Here is a 5,639-nt window from a genome sequence, read left to right as displayed (position 1 = left end):
CTGCTGCAAAGCATGCGTGTGGAGCTGCAAATTATGAGTGCGCTGTTGCAAATCATGAGTGCGCTACTGCAAAGCATGAGTGCGCTGCTGCAAAACATGAGTGCGTTGCTGCAAAGCATGCGTGCGCTGCAGCAAAACATGCGTGCGCAGCTGCAAATCATGAGTGCGCTGCTGCAAAGCATGCGTTCGTTGCGCCAAATCATGAGTGCGCTGCAGCAAATCATGAATGCGCTGCTGCAAAGCATGCGTGCGCTGCAGCAAAACATCCGTGCGCAGCTGCAAATCATGAGTGCGCTGCTGGAAATCATGAGAGTGTTGCTGCAAAGCATGCGTGCGCTGCTGCAATGCATGAGTGCGCTGCTGCAAATCATGAATGCGCTGCTGCAAATCATGATTGCGCTGCTGCAAAGCATGCGTGCGCTGTTCCAAAATCATGAGCGCGCTGCTGCACATCATGAATGCGCTGCAGCAAAACATGCGTGCGCAGCTGCAAATCATGAGTGCGCTGCTGCAAACCATAAGTGCGCTGCTGCAAAGCATGCGCGTGCTGCTGGAAACCATGAGTGCGCTGCTGCAAATCATGCGTGCGCTGCTTCAAATCATGAGTGCGCTGCTGCAAAGCATGCGTGCGCTGCAGCAAAACTTGAGTGCGCAGCTCAAATTATGAGTGCGCTGCTGCAAAACATGCGTGAGCAGCTGCAAATCATGAGTGCGCTGCTCCAAATCATGAGTGCGCTGTTGCGAAACATGAGTGTGTTGCTGCAAAGCATGAGTGCGCTGCTGCAAAACGTGAGTGTGTTGCTGCAAAGCATGTGGGCGCTGCTGCAAAACATGCGTGAGCTGCTGCAAAGCATACATGCGGAGCTGCAAATCATGAGTGCGCAGCTGCAAACTATAAGGCGCTGCTGCAAATTATGAGTGCGCTGTTGCAAATCATGAGTGCGCTACTGCAAAGCATGAGTGCGCTGCTGCAAAACATGAGTGTGTTGCTGTAAAGCATGCGTGCGCTGCAGCAAAACATGAGTGCGCTGCTGGAAAACATGAGTGCGCTGCTCCAAATCATGAGTGCGCTGCTGCAAATCATGAATGCGCTTTTGCAAAGCATGCGTGTGCTGCTGGAAACCATGAGTGCGCTGCTGCAAAAGATGCGTGCGCTGCTGCAAAGCATGCGTGTGGAGCTGGAAATTATGAGTGCGCTGTTGCAAATCATGAGTGCGCTACTGCAAAGCATGAGTGCGCTGCTGCAAAACATGAGTGTGTTGCTGCAAAGCATGCGTGCGCTGCAACAAAACATGCGTGCGCAGCTGCAAATCATGAGTGCGCTGCTGCAAAGCATGCGTGCGTTGCGCCAAATCATGAGTGCGCTGCTGCAAATCATGAATGCGCTGCAGCAAAACATCCGTGCGCAGCTGCAAATCATGAGTGCGCTGCTGGAAATCATGAGAGTGTTGCTGCAAAGCATGCGTGCGCTGCTGCAAAGCATGAGTGTGTTGCTGGAAAGCATGAGTGCGCTGCTGCAAATCATGAATGCGCTGCTGCAAAGCATGCGTGCGCTGTTCCAAAATCATGAGCGCGCTGCTGCACATCATGAATGCGCTGCAGCAAAACATGCGTGCGCAGCTGCAAATCATGAGTGCGCTGCTGCAAAACATGAGTGTGTTGCTGCAAAGCATGCGTGCGCTTCTGCAAAACATGAGTGTGTTGCTGCAAATCATGAGTGCGCTGCTGCAAAACATTAGTGTGTTGCTGCAAAGCATGAGTGCGCTGCTGCAAAGCATGCGATTGCTGCGGAAGATCATGAGTGCGCTGTTGTGAAGCATGAGTGCGCAGCTGCAAATTATAAGTGTACTGCTGCAAAGCATGAGTGCGCTGCTGCAAAGCATGCGATTGTTGCTGCAAATCGTGAGTGCGTTGCTGCAAAGCATGCGTGTGCTGCTGCAAGGCATGAGTGCGCTGCTGCAAAGCATGAGTGCGCAGAGTGCGCTGCTGCAAAGCATGAGTGCGCAGAGTGCGCTGCTGCAAAGCATGTACGCAGAGCGCGCTGCTGCTCCTGCAAAGCATGAGTACGCAGAGTGCTCTGCTGCAAAGGATGCGTACGCTGCGGCAAAGCATGAGTGCGCAGAGTGCGCTGCTGCAAGGCATGAGTATGAAGAGTGCACTGCTGAATAAAAGTTTTTCAGCACCATTACCTGCTGCAAAGCACGAGTGCGCTTTAATACCACACAAATTTAATAAATCTCATAATTTGAAGCGAGGAAATTGAGCGCATGAAAATATTTGATTAATGGTGTATTTTAAAATAGGAGCTATAACAGTAGCAACATACTTAAGTGGCTGAATCTGTAAACCATCTATATCAGTACAAGTAGCATTGTTTAGAGACACACGATCTCATCTGCAGTACCTGGAGATAAAAATACAATCTCTTCCGTTTCTTGGTGCCTAAAATCTATACAGCTTGGGTCATGATGGCTATTTCCTACTGATATGAAAAATTCATTAAAAGCTACCACTAAAATTTTGTCCTGCAAGAGTTGTACCATTTACCATTTACATCTCGCTGGTGTTACTATTCGCCCAGGGTGTCGGTTTAGGAGCTTATTTAATTTTTTCCAAATGAATTCTAGAGTTTGTTTCGTGTCCTGGATAAAAAAGTTTTCAAAGTACTCTTTTTTTAGCTTCCATAAAAGGTGGTTTCTCCTGTTTCTGCATTTTTTGAATTCGTCTAAATCATTTTTTTTCTGTATTTCAAAAACTTTTGTTAAGAACACTTTTCAGCTTTATAGCTTTGATACATTCTGCAGTAATCCGATGTTTGCGTGCTCTACGTGGCCATTTGCGGATTCTGAAGGGAAAGCAATCATTATAGACATTTATAAATTTTTATATGAAGGTGTTGTAAGCTCCCTTCGCATCAGCGATTGAAAGAACACTCTCCCAGGATATTTTAGAAAGTAAACGATAAAAAAACCTCCATTTATCTGCCGATACGTATTAACACTCCGCCTCGTGTCTTTTAATTGGAATTTCTTATGACTAAGCACTAAATATATAGGTATATGTTCAGCAATATGTGTTTGAAGAACTCCTGAACTGATATATATGAGTGTGGATGTACCCTGCTGTATAGGAGTGAATTGCTCTTTGAGATTAGTGAACACATTAGCTTCTAAGTGCAGCACAATTCACTATTCACCTTTGGCCGGACGGTGTGCCAAAGAAAAAGCAGTCATATTACATCCAAAAGTTAGCATTTCGTAATCCTCAGCTATTACAGAAAAAGTGTCAACAATGTCGAATTGAACTGCATCTTTCACTAACATCATTACACCACCCCCTATCCTCCCATTCCGATTCAAGTGGAAGGTTTGATAGCCGTGCACACGAAGTGCTTCTGAATCATCCTGGTACAAAGTTTCATTTACCATCACTACATCAAACTTAAAACTAAAACAGTCAAAAAGTGCTGTTATTTCATCTTTGTTTCTGGCTCACTGAGCATTTATGTCCAAGAAAGAAATGTACTTTTCTAGAACAAGCGGCAAGGGAGATGCTTGTGGTGCCATCTGGTATCCCACTGTTGCATAACCAAATCAGGGCGTCACCCAAACCTTTTAAACAATATTTTCAAGATCACTGCTACTCGATTATCTGAAGCACTCAATTATCTGAAGATTTTTCGTTTCCACGGGCAAATATTTTTCCGCCTTTCGTCCACGCATACAAGCAGCTCATCTCTCTTTCTTGCCACTGTCATTCCTAGCAGCTTTTTCAGCTGCGGACAGAGATGCTCGTTAACGCAGATGGGCGTTTTTTCCTAGAGGCCGACATCCGTAGCAGATAGACGCATTTTCCGCGCCTTTTCCAACGCTGCATCGCGTTAGACCGGTTGTGAAATTGTACAACTATGTGCGGGAAAGGAGCATCTTTGGCAGGAAAACAGTGACGAATAACAAATTCCCTTTCTTCTATCGGTTCGCCTACAGCTTCGCCAAGTTCTCCAAGGACTTCTGTTAGCCTTTCATCGGGAGTGTTGGGCACATTTTTCAGTTCGATGTTTTTTTACATGAGTACTGCTCGAGGCGGAAGTTTTCTTGTATGTTTGAGCAGCGACTGTTTTAAGCTTCTCTTGCTTAGTAACTATTCTGAGCCTTAAGCTCATTGTTTTCTTCCTCGAGTTGGGTGCATTTTGCTACCATTTTTTCATACTGTTTACTGAGGAACCCAAGGCTCTGCTTAAGGTCACGGTGCTCTTTTCGAAGTTCTCTTTCAAGAGAGGTACGCAAGTCGGTAAATTGTTGCTACAAGTCACCTCAAAAGCTTCGGCCTCACCGAACTGAAATAAGTTTTGGCGACTTCACTCACCCAACCTCAGCAATTGAGGTTGAGGTTCCCTCAAGCGACCTCACCTCACTTTTCCTGTGACCACTGGTGACCTCACTAAATCTCGCCTCAAGCTCAAATTGTCAGGTTGAATTCGGGCGCTCTGCTTTGTCTATTTTATGCCATAGAAGGCAGTGAGTATTATTTCCGTGATAATTCCTCGTGCAGCGACGCCGTTTTAAATATTTGCATTGTGGGAAGCCAGCTTTATGAGCTAAAATAAGTATTTTTGACGTTAAATATTTCGAAATGCATATTGCCGATAGTGAAAACTTAAAAACCGGACTCAGCTTTTCTGTTGACGGTCTTCATTTGCTTAGAATATTATTAGCACCCACAATAAAAAATTCATTAGATAATTTAATTAATATTGCTTAATTACTTAGCTCTATAACGTACAAAATTTCCGCCTTGCTGAAAATCCACCTTCACATACCACACTAGTGCATGTCTCACAGGGCGTAAAATAGCGACCTGTAAACTGTCAGAAAAACACCCGGTATACAGAAAAGATAAACGCTGCTTGATGAACCCTAGAGATGATGCCGACAATGACGAAAACTTGCTCATTTGTTTTTAGTCCCAGAAAGAGGTAAAACTTATGGTTGCCATGTTTTCTTTAATTAATTGGGCATTATCTAGAAACCACATGAATTAATTGAGAAAAAAAAAAAACAGGAATACGTTCAGAAAATTTTCATGAAGGATGCTGTTGTAAGGCTACCAAATGCCCTGGGTGTTCTCCGATAGGTGTGTGATCCCGTGTCGGATTGAAAGAGTATGCTAAATTACGTCTTAGAACACTCTGCCTCCGCTAACAAAAACAGTGGTCAGAACAGCTGGGGTAGAGGGCTAAATGTGAAACACTTCGCCATTCGCGGACACCGGCTCACCCGTCGAATTGCACCAGAGCGATATCTTTGTTCGAGTCCTCAGGCGCAAAACAAAAAGGCGGCATAAGCACCGAATGCCGTGCAAGTCTAGTTGGAAAATCCTTCTTTATGGTCCGTTGTAATGCATCCCAAAAATATACCCCTTCCGCGGTGGCCCAGTGGTAAGACGTCCGACTACTGTGCCGGAGTTCCGGGTTCGATCCCGACCGCGGCGGCTGCGCTTCGATGGAGGCGAAACGAAGGGGCGTCCGTGTGCTGTGCAATGTCAGCGCTGTTGTTGTTGTTGTTCTCCTCTAATTTGATGGCAGATACCCACACAGGGGGATCGTCCAAGAATTGGGGTGCAGAGATATTAGATTTTGA

Source organism: Amblyomma maculatum, chromosome 3 (genome assembly GCF_055883805.1).
Source record: "Amblyomma maculatum isolate TAMU_Amacu chromosome 3, ASM5588380v1, whole genome shotgun sequence".
Classification (NCBI taxonomy): domain Eukaryota; kingdom Metazoa; phylum Arthropoda; class Arachnida; order Ixodida; family Ixodidae; genus Amblyomma; species Amblyomma maculatum.
This window is presented reverse-complemented; position numbering follows the sequence as displayed.